Source organism: Ambystoma mexicanum, chromosome 5p (assembly GCF_040938575.1).
Source record: "Ambystoma mexicanum isolate Mex_15411 chromosome 5p, UKY_AmexF1_1, whole genome shotgun sequence".
Taxonomy (NCBI): domain Eukaryota; kingdom Metazoa; phylum Chordata; class Amphibia; order Caudata; family Ambystomatidae; genus Ambystoma; species Ambystoma mexicanum.
Genome location: NC_090930.1, coordinates 578,804,552 through 578,824,298, shown reverse-complemented (window position 1 = coordinate 578,824,298; position 19,747 = coordinate 578,804,552).

The window sequence follows — 19,747 nt, the reverse complement described above, 5'->3', positions numbered from 1 at the left end:
TGGAACAAGGAAACACTGACCAAAGCTTTGTATCAAAAAGAGAACATATTTATTCTATACACATCTAGTTTCAATATACAGATCACAGTTGATAAAGTAAGTTAAGTTGAGTCAAGGAAAAGTATATACAACTCCCTATTCAATTGTAGACAAATTTGCGGTAGAGTGAAAACTGTGCAAAACAGCACAGTGAAAACCAACTACAAATGGCACTCTAACAATTTAACGAAAGGGAGGGAAAGCACAAGTTAAAACGAAATATCTTCATACACCCCCTAGCAACACTTCCCTGAAGGTTTGTGAACAAGTAATGCACAGTAACACTTTAGCAGAAAGATAAGTGAATGAAAACTGAGCAAAATGGCACTCCACAAGTTAAAACAGTAGGAAGGAAGATGGGTTTAGAAGATTTAGGTGCATCAACACATTTCTCATTGAAAACCAATCTAGTGAGAGCAGATCTAACAAATCAGCCAGAGTCAATAGGCCTGAGCCAGAATTAGTGGTACAGGACCAAGAGCTTAGGAGCAAAAATGTTCTTGTAGCTGCAGTTAAGTCTTTAGTAGAAAAATGTTGAAGAGGTGGATGTGAGGCAAAAGACAATGTTAAGAGAGAGGGCAGCCAACCCAACAAGTAGATAAAGGATTTAAAACACCTTTAGGGATACCACGGGGAAAGGGAGGCCTGGCGGAATAGTGTACCTTAAACTTGAAGAAGTGGCTCCTGCAGTGGCGGTTGGTCCTGGTAGTTCCTGCAGTTCGTGGGGTCCAGCAGAGGAAGAAAGACTCTCGTCATGGAGGAAGGTTCGAGTCACTGCACTACCCAGGGATGAAACCAGCCCAGGTCCTGCCAAACTTTTAATCGCGGTCCGGGTTGATAGCTGCCTGGCTATCCAGTCTCCAAGCGCTGGGCACTGTCGATTCGACCAAGGCAGGTCTGGAGAAGCGATGGGTGAACTGGTTGTTCCCACCAGTTCAATGGAAGAAGGCTCTTTCAATGAAGATCTCCTCTTGAAATGTGGAAGAAAAGTGGTGAGACGATCCGGCAGGGCTTTACCGGTGGTGTAGATGCTGAACATGTCTGTGGCTTCTCTCCCCTTCGGTTCCGTAGTTCCAGTGGCAACGTCTTGCCCTTCCAGTCCTAAGGACCCTGTTTTTATGCAGAAAGAGACCCATTCATACAGCCATAGCTGGCATTCACACAGTGGAGTGATCTTCTTGGCGGGAGACCCTCCATCCTATCAGGTTAGAGTGCGACCTGAGTTGCTGTGGCAACTCTGTCCAGGGGTTCTACTCCCCCTCCCAAACAACAGATCCACCCCAGACTCAGAGGCGCCGAAAGGGGGGCTTCTTGGCAGAAGCCCACCAAAAGAGCGAACAAAGGATCCCCGACCTGGGTTAGGAGTAGGGAGTAAGACTCGAGAAAGAAGTTGGATTAAAGTTCTAGCAAATAAAACCTACCGGAGTAATGTAAATAATAAAATAAACCGGCGGTATGTTAGGGGCTGTCAATAAAAGTGTTAGCCTCGAACAATGGGAAAATCCCATAGGAAAATATTTGCGGTTGAATATTTTTGGTAGTAACCACTGCCACCAGCCAGAAACTTTAGAGAGCGGGACTTTAAGGTACCCCCTTGAAAATTAACCTAAGGGAAAAAGTATTAACCTTTTCCAGTACCTCCATAGTAAGATGGGTTGTACTGGTTAAATTCGTAAGATTTGACTAGTAAAGTCAATGGAGACTTTACATGCTCTGGGAGACAGTAGTCAGTCCCAGGGTATGGAGTCTATGTTTGGGGGTCACTACGACACCCCTGTGTCACTGCACGGAGGGTGCTGTGTAACACATGTGCATAAAGATGGTTCCTATGGGTGAGAGAAAATCCCATAGGCATTAAACACAAAAAATAGCCTAGAACACACAAAAATGCCTAAGAGTGGGAAAAAGTGTCTCACTCTTAGCAGGTAAAAAGAAACAAACCCTTGAAATCCAGCAAAGCTGCTGGGGGACTCTATAGGTAAGGGAAATTAGCCATAAAATGAGAATTCTCCCTAACATTCGCCGCCCCCAGACTAAGGGACAGGAGGATCCTGGATGAGTCTCATACCTCTAGTCGGTTGTAAACATCATAGAGAGACACCAGCATTTTGGTGGTGACATCCTGATCTCTGCTCAATGGTAAAATCAAACCCTTGGAGGCAGATTGACCATTTTAGCAGTTTTGGGTTTTCCCATTTCATTTGCATCAACCATCTCAAGGGTTGGTGGTCTGTTTGAATGATGAAAGTAGATCCATAAAAGTATGGTCTAAACTTCTTCAAAGCCCAAACAATGGCAAAACATTCTCTCTCAATAGTTGCCCACCTTGTCTCAGGTTCCTTCAGTTTCCTACTGATGAAGCAGATGGGGTGCTCCCTACCTTTCTCATCCAGTTGACTGAGTACTGCACGTATACCTATATTGGAAGCATCTGTCTGTACAATGAAGGGTTGGTGCTAGTCAGGAGCTCTGAGAACTGGAGCTTGACAAAAGGCTTTCTTTAGGCTTTCAAAGGCTTGATTGCTCTCCTCATTCCATTTGACCTTTTTGGGAACTTAGGAGAAGAGATTACATTCAGTGGAGAAGCTATGAATCCATAGTTCTCAATGAAATTCCTGTAGTACCCAGTGAGGCATAGGAAGGCTCTCACCTGGGTTTAAGTTGAAGGGGTTTTCCAATTTTGCACAGCTTCAATTTTGCTGAGCAAAGGCCTTATTTCACCACCTCCTACCTCATGCCCAAGGTAGAGCACTTTACTCTGACCAATTTGACATTTGCTTGCCTTTATGGTCAGATGGGCCTGTTGCAGAGCCTACAAAACATATCCTAGGTGGTCAACATGTTCTTTCCAAGTAGGGCTGAACACTGCAATGTCATCCAAGTATGCCATGCAGAAGTCCTCCATCCCATTCAGAACCTGATTAACCATTCTTTGGAATGTAGCAGGTGCATTCTTTACTCCAAAAGGCATCACCTTGAATTGGTATAAGCCAACTAGTGTGGAGAATGCAGTTTTCTCCTTGGCATGGTCAGTCAGGGCTATTTGCCAATTAGTCTGACGTGAGATCAAATGTGCTGAGGAACTTGGCTGAACCAAGTCTATCCACCAGCTCATCTGTCCTTGGCAAAGGATGGGCATCAGTCTTAGTGACTGCATTTAGAGCTCTATAGTCCACACAGAATCTCAACTCCTTGGATCCTGCCTTTGGTACTAACACAACTGGGCTAGACCATGGACTAGTAGAGCGCTCTATTACCCCGAGATCAAGCATCTTGTTGACCTCTCCTTTGATGTGGGTTCTTATATTTTCTGACTTCCTGTAGCCCCTGCTTTTGACAGGTAAACAGTTACCAGTTTGAATATCATGCTGGCCCCAAGGGGTCAAGCCTGGTGCTAGAGAAAACAGGGAGGCAAATTGATTCAACAAAACTTTGCACTTCTCCTGTTGCTCAGGTGTCAGATTAGAAGAGAGATTGACTCCTTCTATTTTTTCATCTAAAGGTTTGCCTCTGAGGAGGTCAGGTAGAAGTTCACTCTCCTCCTCCTCTTGAGCTGAAGCTAGAAGCAAAGCTCCCAGTTCTGGTCTTGAGACATAAGCTTTAAGACGGTTGATGTGAAAGACTCTAGCAGCCTCCTTAGGATTGCCTAAATCCAGCAGATACTTCACCTCTCCAAGTTTTCCCACAACCTTGAAGGGTCCCATCCATTTGTCCTGCAAGGCCCTCTGCCTTGTTGGTACCATAACAAGAACTAGCTGGTCTTGAGCGAACTCAACCATGTTGGCCTTCTGGTCATGCCAATGCTTGACCAGATCCTGACCTTCTTTCAAGTTGTCACTTGCTTCAGCCATCATGTGTGACATTCTCCTCCGGAGCCCTATTACATAGTCAGTGACTCTGACTGGTGTGGGGGAAGGAGCACTCTCCAACCCCTCCTTCATCAGGGCCAATGGACCTCTGACCGGATGGCCATAGAGAAGTTTAAAGTGACTGTAACCCACTCCCTCCTGAGGGACTTCTTTATATGCAAAGAGAAGGCATGGCAGTGAAAGATCCCACTTTTTCTTAAGAGGGTCTTCTAAAGCTCTTCCTGGTTCTGTTAAACCTTTCTACCAATCCATTTGTCTGCAGGTGGTATGCTGTTGAGAACTTGTAGGTAACTCCACAGTTTTTCCACATGGCTTTCATGTAGTGGGACATAAAATGTGACCCCCTGTTGGATATTACCTCCTTAGGAAACCCAACCCTGGTAAAACAAATACCAAGGAGGGCCTTAGCTACAGCCAGAGCTGCAACAGTCCTCATAGGAATTGCTTCAGGGAATCTAGTAGCATGGTCTACTACAACAAGTATAAACCTGTTGCCTGAAGAAGTTGGAGGATCAAGGGGACCAACAATGTTGATTCCTACCCTCTCAAATGGTACTCCCACCACAGGGAGAGGCACTAGAGGTGCCACATTCTTGGATCCACTTTTACCAGAGGTTTGGCAAGTGTGGCAACTCTTGCAATACTTATCTACCCCAGCCACCATTTCAGGCCAATAAAAGTAGAGAGAGAGCCGTTCATTGGTCTTCTTGAAGCTCAAGTGACCAGCCAAAAGTATCTCATGGGCTAGTTGCAAGAATTGGAGTCGGTTTGCTTGGGGCACTACAAGTCTTTTCTAGTCTCCAGGGAGTGACTCGGTTGGTTCACTATAGAAGAGGCCATCTTCCCAGTGTAACCTATATTTCCCAGGCTCTTGCCCTTCAAGCTGAGAAGCTGCCTGGTGGCGAAGACCTTCCAGAGTTGGACATTCTCTTTGTCCTTTACTGAAGTCTGCCCTTTGGGGTCCACCTTCTGCCAGTAACTACTGCAGCTCAGGATGGTCCACAGGGTCAAGATCTCCAATGAGTTCCTGGCCTCCTACTAGATCTGAGTCTTCAGGCTCTAGTTCAACCACATAGGGTTGTACCCCACTCTCAGCCTCAGCTGGAGCAAGAATCACAGGTGTGATTTTTGCTAAACTAGGAGATTTCCTGGTTGGCAGTACTTGAGTGCTTTCTGCTGTTTTTTTCCTGGAAGTCTTGGGTTTCCCCTTTGCTTCTGGTTGCTTGGAAATGGCAGTTAGTAACTCCAGTGGTGTAGAAGCGATTTCTTTTTCTATCATCTCCTCAGGAGAGCTCCTCAAGCTCCTCTCCCTTGCAGGTCTGGTAAGCTCCTATAATCTCTTACTAGGAGGTCTGGGAGTACTTGACACTACTCCCAGGTCTTTCAGATCATTGCCCAACAGCACCCTTCCTGGTACTTCACATTGTACACTTACATGTATCCTGACAGTCATTTCATTGCACTGGATGAGAGCTGGTAATTGGGAAGCATCTGCACAGGCCCTCCAGCTAACTTGGTGAGGCGTTTGGGTGCCTTAGCAACATCCTCCACCTTGAAAAAAGATTAGTCCACCACAGTTATGCTGGCCCCAGTGTCTCTCATGGCAGGAGTCTCCTGACCATTGACTAGGGCACTGTCTTTATAATACTCTTTAGTATTAGAAGGGATAGAATTATACACATCTAAATTCTGTTGTTCCCACAACCCTAGAGATACTAAAGATACACTAGCTGAGACTCCAATGGGATCATCAGCCAGTAGTTGAAAGTTTCCACTGGCCATCTGTACTTCCTCCTCTGCAGCGAAGGCTAAGGAGACAGTGTGGACCCCTGAAGGTTTACCCTTACATCTGGGATCCCCTTTCACATGATCAGTTGAACCACAAACATATCTTTTTCCAAATGTCTTCATGAATGGTGGCTTGTTCTGACCTCCTTCTGGTCTGGGACCAAAAGGTACACTAGCCTGATGAGGTTTCCCTTGTGGCTTACCCTTAGATATTTGTTTGTGGCCCTCTTTGGAATTGGAATTATTTGAATTCTCTTTGTTGTCTTTCTTTGGCTTCTTTCCCTCATCCTTTTACTGAGTGACCCCTGAATCCTTGTGAGTAGCCCCGTTGGCAACCCAAAAGTCAGCAGCCTTAGCTAACTTCTTAGAATCTAATTTCTTTGAATCAGCCAAGTGTTGTCTGAGCTCAGGAGAGCAGGCAGCATAGATAGACTCCACCATAACAAGATTTCTCATTCCTTCGTAAGTGTTAACTCTATAACCCTTAATCCATCCCTCTAAATTCTTCAAACATTCATTCACCCAAGTAGCCCAAGGGGTACTATCATGCTTTTTGAGGGTCCTAAACCTCTTAAGGTATTGAGAAGGAGTCTTCCCAAATCTAGCTATCAGAGCTAGCTTTACACATTCATAATCCATCCTATCCACCTCCCCCAACTCCATTACCACATCAGATGCAACAGGGGGGGCCTAGAGAGTAACCAGGGGATCTACTGATTCCCTGTGATATCCTGGAGCCCATGATTATATTCAACCATAGCAAGCCAATCTAATACATCCAACTTAGGTTCATACATACCCACAATCTCTTTAGGCACCCGTGGTCTTTTTGGACTGGAAGTTCTAGAGGATTCGGGGAGAGAAGCATTTTCCAAAGACATTTTCTTCATCTCAAGCTCGTGGGTGAGCTCTATTCTTTGAGCCTTAGTTCTTGATGTCTTTGATCAGTGTGGGCACTAATTAGTTTGAATTCAAGTTCAAGTCTCATTTTTTCTAGAGATATAAATTCAGGATTTAATGTGGGACCTGGTAAGGGTCCAGTAGCTACAGGTTGAGGCCTTTGAGCAGGCAGAGGACCAGAGGGGCTGACATTGTTATCCTCCTCTTCCTCATCTGTCTCAATAATAACATTTTCAACGTTATCCTCATTACTGTTTGCCACATTTGCTGGAGTAGTATGGCCTACAGCACCACTATCCAGACTTTGTTTCTCTAACAGTCTATCAATCATTTCTGTTTTGTTGCCTTTGACAGGAAGACCTTTCTGTCTGCACAAATCTTTAAGATAATCAGCAGTTTTTGCAAGGAGGGTCTCCTGGCTATAACTTTCCATCTTTGACTTTGTTAAAATAACTTTTTGTGATTGTTAACCATGTGGTTTATTGAACCAAGGTACTAGCAGCACACTGAAATGTAAATCCAATGTGTTTATCCTCACCGCTGTACACCAGTGTTAGGCAGAATCCAGTGCAGTTCCCCTAGGGATCACTACACCAGATAAGGACTACAAGTGAGAGCAATAAATCCCCTTTGGTATCAGTCTGTACCACAAAGATTTAGTTGGTAGCTGTGGCTGAGCAGTCAGACTTAGCTCAAGAGGGATATGAGCAGTATTCAGGGTTTGCATAATAGGTATCACAATAATATGGAAGAATGAAACACTGACCAGAGCTTTGTATCAAAAAGAGAATATATTTATTCTATACACATCTAATTTCACCACATAGATCACAGTTGATAAAGTAAGTTACGTTTAGTTAAGGAAAAGCATATACAACTCCCTATTCAATTGTTGACAAGTTTGCAGTAGAATGAAAACTGACCAAAATGGCACAGTGAAAACCAACTACAAATGGCACTCTAACAATTTAACGGAAGGGAGGGAAAGCACAAGTTAAACCGAAATATCTTCATACACCCCCTAGCAACACTTCCCTGATGTTTTGTGAACAAGTAATGCACAGTAACACTTTAGCAGAAAGATAAGTGAATGAAAACTGAGCAAAATGGCACTCCACAAGTTAAAACAGTAGGAAGGAAGAGGGGTTTAGAAGATTTAGGTGCATCAACACATTTCTCATTGAAAACCAATCTAGTGAGAGCAGATCTAACAAATCAGCCAGAGTCAATAGGCCTGAGCCAGATTAAGTGGTACAGGACCAAGAGTTTAGGAGAAAAATGTTCTTGTAGCTGCAGTGAAGTCCTTAGTAGAAAAATATTGAAGAGGTGGATGCGAGGTGTAAGACAATGTTAAGAGAGAGGGTGGCCAACCCAACAAGTAGATAAAGATTTAAAACACCTTTAGGGCTACCAGGGGGAAAGGGAGGCCTGGCAGAACAATGTACCTTAAACGTGAAGAAGTGGCTCCTGCGGTGGCGATTGTTCCTGGTAGTTCCTGCAGTTAGAGGGGTCCAGCAGAGGAAGAGTGGCTCTCGTCGTGGAGGAAGGTTCGAGTCAATGCACTACCCAGGGATGAAACCAGCCGCGGTGCTGCCAAAAGAAGTTTAAAAGGTACGCTCCTTTTAATCACTGTCCAGGTCGATAGCTGCCTGGTTATCCGGTCTCCAAGTGCTGGGCACTGTCGATTCGACCAAGGCAGGTCCAGAGAAGCGATGGGTGAACTGGTTGTTCCCACCAGCTCAAGGGAAGAAGGCTCTTTCGATGAAGATCTCCTCTCGTCGTGTGGAAGAAAAGTGGTGAGATGATCCGGCAGGGCTTCACCGGTGGTGTAGATGCTGAAGATGTCTGTGGCTTCTCTCCCCTTCGGTTCCGTAGTTCCAGTGGCGACCTTCCAGTCCTCAGGACCCTGCTTTTATGCAGAAAGAGACCCATTCATACAGCCATAGCTGTCACTCACACAGTAGAGTGGTCTTCTTGGCGGGAGACCCTCCAGCCTATCAGGTTAGAGTGCGACCTGAGTTGCTGTGGCAACTCTGTCCAGGGGTTCTACTCCCCCTCCCAAACAACAGACCCACCCCATACTCAGAGACGCCGAAAGGAGGGCTCCTTGGCAGAAGCGCGCCAAAAGAGCGAACAAAGGATCCCCGACCTGGGTTAGAAGTATGGAGTAAGACTCGAGAAAGAAGTTATATTAAAGTTCTGGCAAATAAAACCTACCGGAGTTAAATAACTAATAAAATAAATCGGCGGTATGTTAGAGGCTGTCAGTAAAATTATTAGCCTCGAACAATGGGAACATCCCATAGAAAAATATTTGCGGTTGAATATTTTTGGTAGTAACCACTGCCACCAGCCAGAAACTTTAGAGAGCGGGTCTTTAAGGTACCCCCTCGAAAATGAACCTAAGGGAAAAACTATTAACCCTTTCCAGTACCTCCATAGTAAGATGGGTTGTACTGGTTAAGTTCGTAAGATTTTACTAGTAAAGTCAATGGAGACTTTACATGCTCTGGGAGACAGTAGTGAGTCCCAGGGTATGGAGTCTATGTTTGGGGGTCGCTACGACACCCCTGTGTCACTGCACGGAGGGTGCTGTGTAACACATATGCATAAAGATGGTTCCTATGGGTGAGAGAAAATCCCATAGGCATTAAACACAACAAATAGCCTAGAACACACATAGCAAAAATGCCTAAGAGTGGGAAAAAGTGTCTCACTCTTAGCAGGTAAAAAGAAACAAACCCTTCAAATCCAGAAAAGCTTCTGGGGGACTGTATAGGTAAGGGAAATTAGCCATGAAATGAGAATTCTCCCTAAAACTTCCTATCAAGGAAACCAAGTGCCAGATAGCACAGGGAAAGGTTACCAACATTGGTCATGAGGTAGGAGTCGGTCAAATCCAACCTCTCCTTAGTAAAATACAAGCTATACAGGACTAGGAGACTCCCTTTACTGAAACCCAAGTGAGAGCTCTCTTGGGCCCCACTGAGTACTACAGAAAGGTCATGGCAGAATATGGCATCATAGCTGCCCCTCTGACAGTTCTGACATCACTGAAACAGCCTAGGAAGGTTAATTGGAGTGAGCACTGTCAGAGGGCCTTTGATGGCTTGAAGGAAAGTCTGTGCAAGTCACCTGTCTTGCGTGCCCCTGACTATTGAAACTTTTCATTGTGCAAATGTATGCCTGTAACACTGGAATTTCAGCTGTCTTGTTTCAGTTAGATGACAAAGGGAGGGAAGAACCCATAATTTCCATCATTAGGCAACTCAAGGGTAGGGAATTTAGGGGGGCCACTGTTGAAAATGAATGTTTTAGAACAATGTGGGCACTTCAATGTTTTAGCCTTACCTCACAGGGTCTGCCTTTAAGGTCCAAACTGACCATGAGCCCTTAAAGTGGCTTATGCAAATGTAGGGTGAAAACCACAAACTGCCCGGGTGGTCCATTAGCCTGCAAGGGCTAGACTTCACCATTGATCATAGGCCAGGGAAGCGTCATGATAATGCAGATGGCCTATCCAGAATGTATGTTGACCATCTGGATGAGGGTAACAATCTTGTGGGAAATCAGTTGCCCTACCCTCAGTTGGGGGGCATATGTGTTGCTGGAAATGCCTGATGGAGGGACAGGGCATCCAGTCCTTGTCCTTCCACTTCCATGTGTGTGTTTTCCTTATGTTTTCTGCCACTGAGGTCCAGACTGGTCCTCTAGCAGTGCAGCTATGTGTTTTCTTTTCTTTTGGTGAACAACACCAATGGGATAGCCTTATGGCACCCATGGGTGGGGGTACACCCTTGTACCCCTTGTGTGTATTTTTGGGCACAAGTGTGTTGCCCACAGAGCTGGATATGGGCTGGTGGAAGATACGTGCTGACTTGGCAGTGACTCTGAGTGTCCTCTATGTTTGCGATAGCCAGGCTCTGTCACAGGAATCAATGGATTCCTGATAGAAGGGAAGATTGTCCCTGTGGCCTCTTGGTTTCTATTGCCTTTTACCTTGTTTCCCAAAGTTCTGGGAAGCCCTGAGTCTGTACATTCCTCCGAAATGACTGATGGGTGTAAACATCCTATATGTTTCTGTTCCCTTTCCTCCTGACTGGCTTTTGGGTGGACATACCAGATATGGCTCTGGGGTTGCCTCCTGTCAGACTGACTGGAGCACTTCCAAATGGCTATGTGTTGTGGGTACACCCTAGGGTTGGAGCCTGTGTAAATGGAGTTGGGAGTCAACCCAAATTCTCTGTTATGATTGTCTGGTTTCTGTATGTGTGATACAATGAATGAGATAGCCCTGACTGAAACTGACATGAATGCAGTGTAGTGTGCTGAAAGGCTGGGCACTTACCCTAATCCAGATTCTTTGTGATGGGTATCTGGGTGGAGTAAATGGCCCGAGTGCCTGTGACCCTGATTGGCTGCCTGCTTACATGAATGTCCTTCTGCGTGATTGGCTGACTGAGCCTGGCTCAGCAATGGTGAATGGGGAACAGATGAATATCTGGGGACCTCTCACTTACCAATTTGCTGAGAAGCTGAATTCGAAGCTTAGCAAGAAGAAGCTGTTCCTTCAAGCCCAGCTGGAGGAAAATGATGCTCCCTCAATTTCTTCAAGTGTGAAAGCTATCGTGTCTCCCAAGGACTGATCCAGAGAGGACCTGCGAAGGAGACCTCTCCATGAGCTATGATGGAACATTGCGCAAACCTGCTACTCTTCATCCAAAGTGTCCTGGAATCCAGTCTTGTGTACCTGCAATCCAGAGAAGGGGCCTTCATGAGCCCTGAAGAGAAGTGCTCTGACATCTCGAGTCAGAGAAGACCATTGGTTTCACCCAGGATCCTGAGGTGCATTTTTTAACCACTGGAAGCCATTGTTGTCTACTGCCCAGAAGAGGGGGTAGCCTGGCATAGTGCTGCTGGACACACAGAACTGCAAAAGTTATAAACTGCCTAAGAATATTTTAAAGGACATCCTTGCCATCATCACTGACCACTTTTTCCCACCAGAGAGACCCCAGAGTCATTGGTTGCAGAGGAAGGTCAGTCGGTGGGTTTCACACCAACAGAAGCTGAAGAATACATCCCAAGGGTGGAAACTTGGTGAGGATCCGAGGTCCACTCCACTGGTCGAGGCCAGGTCACCAGAAGCCATCCAGACATCCCTGCTGTGGCTCCAGCACCGAAGAACCGAAAGTTGGATAACTGTGTAAATGCAAAACCCAACACCAAAAGTGACCTATGCGCCCGTTATAGTTGGATGCATCGTCAACCAAAGGAGAGCACTGAAAGAATAAATCTTCAGAAAGACTTTGGCTCCTTTTTATTCTCTGACTCAGCATCCCAGTGTCTCCTTCTTCAAAAGGAGGTCCATTTTCAGAGGGAATCTTCGAGTGAAACCAAGACACTGTTCCACTCCTCCTGCCAAGGCACCAAAGGTACTGTGAAGAGGATGAACATCTTCTAGCCTCAGGAGTCATTCAGGGGTCCCAGAGTCATCTTGGAACCTGGTCTCCTGTGGCCTCACAGGTACTTCAAGGTGGTTGAACTTTTAAAGAAAGCACAAGGTTATTACACATTATTAGACTGGGCTGTAAAAGACAGAATATGTTGCTCTCTAACTTGTCCATTACAGGTTGTCCAGGTGGGGGGATCCTCAGTCAGAATTTTCAATCTAGCCAAAAGAATGCATTCTGCCACTGTTCACCACTATCCTGCCTCTCTTCCCTATTCTATACTGTTGCACCTCACTTAAGAATCCACTTGCCTATTTAAAACTGTCTGCAGTTAGTGCATCTATTACTTGGTTTAAGTAATGTGTGTTTCTACATAGAGTGTATAATTTTGCCATGTTCTAATAAGAATTCCAAGTACTAAGTGGAATGATTTATATGTGTATAAATTCCTGAACCCATATTTTATATAGAGAAGCTGTTTTATCACCTAACATAGTGTGTGGACATTCCTCTGTGGGGGATTTGGGAACACGCTCTGCTTAAGAACCTGCCTCCATCAACGCCTGAAAGCTTAATCCTGGCTGCATCTCCATTGCTTCTAAATTGAGAGCCTTGCTGGAGTGTTCTGTGCTTTTGCCCTACCATACAGAGGGTGGAACTGGGAAGGGATGAACATTAAGGAGGAAACACATAACAAAGGGATTGAAAAGAAAGGAACATATGTTTGGGGGCAGGGGTATGCATTTATTTATTTATTTACATTTTTGGAAAGAAGGAGGGATTGCCACTTAAGAAAAAGAAAAACTTGCGATGTAATGCACCTGATGTTGGGAGAGAACTATTCCCCAAGGGCCTGGTGTGGCACCTCTACGGGACAACGCAGTTTTGACATGTAGTGCAAAGAATGTTAAACTCTGCAATATTGGGTGCCAATAATATAACAGAAGGTGGGTGTTATGCTCCACTTGTATAAGTTGTGCTTTCAGTGGTGGTGGCTGAAGCTGAAGTTTAAGGAGTTGTAGAAGAAGAAGTAGCTGGGGGTGATGACGAAGTAGATGCACCTGTACAAGCACTCCAATGTACTGAATGAGCGCCCTGCATTTTCACCTTGTGGTGTTCATGGGTTTTTCGAAAGTCGTCATCCAAGTCATCCCAATGTATATGTACCAAGCTCTATGTTGATGGTCCTTGTCACAGAACCTTTTTGCAAAAGATGCACTGCACCTCTTCTATCTCCTTCAGCAAATGCTGCTCATTAACGGGAAAGAATCTCCAGCTGTCTATATATTTTTTCATGGCATAGAGCTTCTTTTGTGGTGCCGATGTCATCATCATGGCTGTCACTTCTGCCAGACTTGATGGTAATAGTCTGGCAAGTGAGGAAAATGTCAAAAAAGAAAAATGACAAAACAAAAAGGATAATGTACAAAATGAAAATGTTTTTTTAAAAAAACAAAATTTAAAAAAATGAAAAAAGCGGGTAAAAAGGGATGGGAAAATAAGGTATGATCTGCTGAAATTACTGGGAGTCTAAGTGAACACCTGTATACTGCCAAGGACTAAATGCAATAACTTAAATGAAGTACTTTGACATGGGGTGCTAATTATTATTCACCTCTGCAAAATAAGCCAATCAGGAAATGTGTTTTGTGCCACATCTATTGCATCTGCAGCCACGCCTATGGTCCTCACACTCTCATTGAGTGAGGCTGTTGAAACGGCTATATGTCATGTATAACCGCGTTCCACAGCGTGCGTTCTGATTGGACGATTCCGCACACGCTGACACGCTCACCTTAGCTCTGCAGGAGTATCTGGAACCTCCGTTCGATACCCTCCCTCACTCTCTGGGATGACTGCGTCTTGAATAATAGGAAGGTAGGCTCTCCGTCCTGCTTTCAATCCTTAGCAGGGGCACAATAGTTCAATACCACCAGTTACTTCACTGGTGAGTAATCCTGCCCAGACCTGCTGTGTCTTGGAGATTTCTGCTGCGCATTCGGAATTGGTTGTTGCCCAAATGTCTTTACCTGCTTGTTGGCTTTTTCCCTTTATCTTCCTGTTCTATCTTTTGGTTAATGGGTTTTTTCTCATAGGCCTTTCTGCCTTGTCCTCTTGCTTTTCTTCGCAGTTTGCTATGTCCTTTGTCTTTGATGGCACACTACGTGCCTTTCTTTCAGATCTTGTCCTTCTTTATTGAGCATGCACTGTACGATGTGCCTTTCACCTTTGGTGTCTTTTTCTTGTAATGAGACTTACTGTGTGCTTTCCTTTCTTCTTACAGGGTTCAGATGCTGGAGAAAACGACCTCTGAGGGGCTGCAGACCCGAAGACAGGAGCAGCTGGAGGAAGCGGGCCATGGAAGCCGTTTGCCTGGAGGGGCCGCAGACCCGATGACTGGAGCAGCTGGAGGAAGCGGGCCACGGAACCGTTTGCCTGGAGGGGCCGATGACCCGATGAATGGAGCAGCTGGAGGAAGCGGGCCGCGGACCCAGTAACTGCTGCAGCTGAGGAGGAGCCGTGGCCGTCACGGGACAGATAACAGGGTGGAGCTGAGATGAGGAGCTCCGCAGCAGATTCAAGGGACTGCTTCCTTCGGGGCAAGTTGACTGAGGCTGGATTCCACTGAATAGTTGTCCGCCGGAGAGGAACGCGGTGAGCGTTCTGCTGTCTTTGACAGAGTAACGCAAAGCGTGGATGACTCCCTGGGTGTGGCTTAAATAGTCTGCCACACCCAGGGGCTAGGCAAGAGCTAGACTGCTGCTCCAGGTACACTATTGGGCTATTTTCTCTCCATATGTAGCTGTAAACGGATCCAAGAGTGCCATGCTTTGGTCCAACTGGATCTCCTGGTGTTGAGGATATGCCGGGGGAGCTCAATAGTCCCATGAGGGATACTGGGGGGCAGGGGCACTAGAGGTTGTGCATATGCTGTTTTCGTCGTAGGGCATTGGTGGAGCTGTGCATATACAGATTGTGCTCTCATTGGGTCAGGCTATTGACGCAGCTAGCTGTCATGTGTACCGACGTACCGTGGTGAGCATTCTGAGTAGTCAGTGCATCAACAAATCATGCCACCTGATTGTGCCATCCTGTTGACATGGCTACTAGCCATGTACGCCTGAGCGTAGACACGTATATGGAAGTCGCAGAGTGAATAGCTTTTGATGTAGCCACAGCTATTCATCACACCCAAAGACAGCTCCTTAACTTTTCCTCATTGCTTTTTCATCACACTACTGAGCAGTTGTCTGTAAAGTAGAAGAAGGGTTTGGGCAAACTCCTAATTTTTCCCATCCTTTTTTGCCCTCCTTTGTCCATTCATCTCTTTCCTTTGTTCTGTCATGTGTTCTGTTTGTCAATTCATTATTTTAATTACTTTTTTATTTTTTTTACTTTTTCCATTTTAAGTGGCAAAGTCCTTTTGTATCGTGTTTTTTTTCCTTCTTGGGCCCACCTTTAAATAAGCCTGGGACCAGCAGTGATGAAGAGGTGGTGTGGGTGTTTACTGTCTTACCTCTATTTTTGTGTCAAGGGTCCAAATGGTCCAAAGAGTATGAAGAAGGTTGAAGAAGTTCAGCGTTTGTTTAGTGTGGGAAGGTGTTGCCCGGGGGACCTTCCAATAAACCATCAAAAATTTTGCGAACTTCTACTTTGATTGGGCATCTCTACTTTGATTCAGCATCTCGTTTGTGTGCAGTGGGATGATGTGGAGGAACCTTACAGAAAGGCTCTTTTCCATCATAAGGTGAGAGCCCATTGTCCACAATCTGCGTGCTGATATCTGCTTGCTGAAAACATCTATGTGCCACTGCTTCCACTTCTGTTGCTTCCTCTGTTCTACCTGCTACCACGCAACCCCATCCCATTCTGTCTGCACCTGATATGCAGGACTGCAAGGTAATGTGTTTGAAATGCCACAACTGGATCGTGGTGGGAGATGCCATCATAGATGTTTGGGGATGGGCAATTTCAGAGCACCAACCCAACTGTTGCATGCAGGCTATGGCACATTATGAATAAATAAAAATACTAAATAAATACATTTTAAAAAAGATTAAAAAAACTACCACTGCTAGTAATAAGTAGCAATTATTGAATCCACTTAAAAAACTCACAAAACTAAAAATGTAAGAAAAATAAATGTTCATTTTTTTAACCCTTTGTTACATGTGTCAATCCTAATGTTTTTGCCTTCCCAGTTCCACCCTCCCCCTTCCCTCTCCCGAAAATGGAGCTATCAGTTGTAAAAGTAGACAATAAAAAACACAGATTGTATTCATTGATTAATAATCATTATTATTGGTACTTTTTATACAGCACATTAAAAATACATATTGTCTATGTGTTTTTATTATAGCTGTGGTTACAATGAATGTTATGATTTATTATTCTATGTGATGTTATGTTTCATAGCCATGGCTATTAAATAAATGTTGAACACATATTTAAATATGTATATATTCAAGGAAAGAACTTTAGTTGCAGAGACGTTAAGCTGAGAACTTAACACAACAAAACCCCTCAAATGCAGCTAAACCCACCTTAACTTCGTTCCCACAGACTATGACCACGATGATGAGATCACAGATGGCATCACTGATGTCAACATTGTGGTCATATGCTGTGCAATAGAGGGCGCAAAGTTAAGGTGACTTTAGCTGCATTTCAGGGGTTTCGTTCTGTTAAATTCTCACCTTAACGTCCCTGCAACCATTTTTTTCTCTTCAATATAATAATATATATCCAACAAGGCAAGTTCCTTAATTTCATAAAAAGTACAGATATGTATGTTATACATATTCCAGTATATCCCTAACATAATATTACTTTGCATTAGCCCCAGCAATGTCTTCCTTGTCCCAAAAGCCCATCCATAATCTCTTCATTGTCTCACCTCCCTCTTCCTTATCCCAGTACCCCATTCATAATCTATTACATTGACACCATATCCTTATTTCTTATCACAGTACTCCAAGATTCAACGATCCATCTTGTGCATCCAAGTACTCAATTAGTAATCCATTACCTAACCCCCACCTCCCTTTTCTTCATCCCAGTACCCCATTAATAGTCTGTAGCATTTTCCCCACCTCCACTTACCTTGTTCCAGTACCCCAATATTAACCAACAGCATTGCCTCCATATCTCTCTACCTCAACCCAGTCCCCCAATTGTAGTCTGTGCAATTATTCCCAACTCCCTCTTCCTCAACATGGTGCCCAGTATTAGTATGTTCATTCCCATAATCTCGCTCATCGTTATGCCACCATGCCATTAGTAATATGTTACATTAACCCCAACTCTTCTTAATCTCAGTACCTCATTATTAATCTGTTGCATTATCACCACCTCCCTCTTCCTTAAAACAGTACCCCAATGGTAGTCTTTGCATTCCCACAACCTTCCTCTTCCTTATGCCACTACCACATTAATAATAAGTTGCATTAACCCTAACTCACTCTTCCAAATGCCAGAAACCATTAAGAATCTGTTACATTATCACCACATCCCTCTTCCTCCTCAGAGTACTCCAAACCTCACCCAGTACCCCTATTAGGATATCATTACAAAACCTCCATCCCCGCTTCCTCATACCAGTATAGCATTAGTAGGCTGTGGCTTTCCAACAAAATCTCTCCTCCTCATGCCACCACCCATCCAGGAATATGTCACATGTACCCCACATCCCCTTCTTCATCCCAGTACCCCATTAGTACCCCATTAGTAACCTTAATCTGGTACATTATCAACACATTCCTCTTCCTCATCACAGTACTCCAAGAATGAATATTCTGTCTTCGGCATCCTAGTATCCCATGAGTAATACATTACATTACCCACACCTCCCTCTTCCTCGTCCCAATTATTTGGCATTCCCCCACCTCCATTTTCCTCGTGCCAGTGCCTCTCCAGTATTCTGTTGCATTTCCTTCACCTTTCCCCTACTTGTCGACATGCTCAAATACTGATGTGCTGAATTAAAACCAACATTTTTCTCAACAGAATACCCCATTAGTAATAAATTACATTACTGCCACCTTCCTCTTCATCATCCCGGTACCCCATTAGTATGTAAATGTTATTTCTTTTCTCCAGCAGATACAATAAAATCCAAACTAAATCACAAAACAGACAAAAACATTGGCCAGTTAAAAACAAGGGAGAGTCATACACCTACCTCCCACTGAAACAAGTCTTAGAAAATGTATAAGCAAGAGAAGAACTAACTCTTATCCTGCAAACAACAACCACACCAATAGAAGTGTTATTCTGCCACCTATTTCAAAAAAGAAATGCAAACAATTACCTCCCAAAACAATTTAAGCAGAGCAGGAGCCCCAACATGAACAACAGACTTGGAAACAATATCTTCTAAGTCAACGTAGTCCTGAGAAACAATTTATCATAAAAAATGTAAAATTCCTCACTTATGAATTACCAAACAAAACTGATATTAGAAGCAATAATTAACATCACGTTCAAACTAAAAAGGAAACGGTGTATAGTAGTTTTAAATAAAAGGAAACAATGAACAAGTTGAATGAAAAAAAAACTACAGACAAAACTTAGAAACATACACAATTTTGATAACTTCTGCAATTTCTGTGGTGAATGGTGTCATATTTCTAGCATATAATCATATTTTAATGAAGAAGCGTAGGGCAAAGTACAAGCAAATGCATTTGCCATGCAAACATATGGTAAAGGTGATGAGATAGTTGGAGAAACTATTATGAAAAATGTAACTTTCATTTAACCATCTTCCCAAACACACATTGAACCAACCCTCCTACTAGCCAGGCAGTTTATCCGGCCTGCAAATGGTCCTGCAGCTCAACATGCAATGCCAATAACATTTGAGCAAATGTTTCCTACAATTTCTAAAGCAATATGTCAAAGTAATAGACAAAAGTAGAACCAAACCTCTACCAAACATGGTCTCCTGCCCCGTGTGCATTCATAGCGGGCTACTTGGACATTCTTTAAATGACATTTCATATGCACCCTGTAAAAGCACCTATCGTCACACAAAACACATCATTCTACAATGTGCGCACCTGTGCATAAACTGTACAGTACTTAAATCCATCTCTAGAATTACAAAACCTCAATGACACTCTCGAACACCACAAGAGGTCCTGCAACAAACAAACAGCATACAAAATAAATATGTTAGTACTGAAGTAGAAAGAGAAGACATGACAAACTCACAAAGTAGAGACCAACAGTTTCTAGTAAGTAACCCTTTTTTCAATGCGTGCAAAAAATAAATAGCAACATTTCAAACTGCAATTCAGACAAGCTATTTGTTTCATGCTGAATAACATTCTGCAAGCAAAGTACAAAAACACTAGATATGTTCCTTACATATTGAAATAAATGAACAATCACAATGTTTCCAACTAACGTATCTATCAGCAGAAAATATATGCAACATAAAAAATCCCTTATTATTATGCACATATTACAACAATAAGCGTAATGACAACTAAAGGTCATCTCAAACTATCAATACTAGCTTAGAAATATTCTCACGTTCAAATGCCCTCCAACTACTTAATCTAAATGAGAGTAGTATAATTCAAACAGTATGCCCAATCCAAGCTATAATATGATTGCAACCCAAGACTGCCAAATTTCCCCCATCAGACTTACTTACAGGGATTCATGGCAAGGAGGTATATTTAACATTGG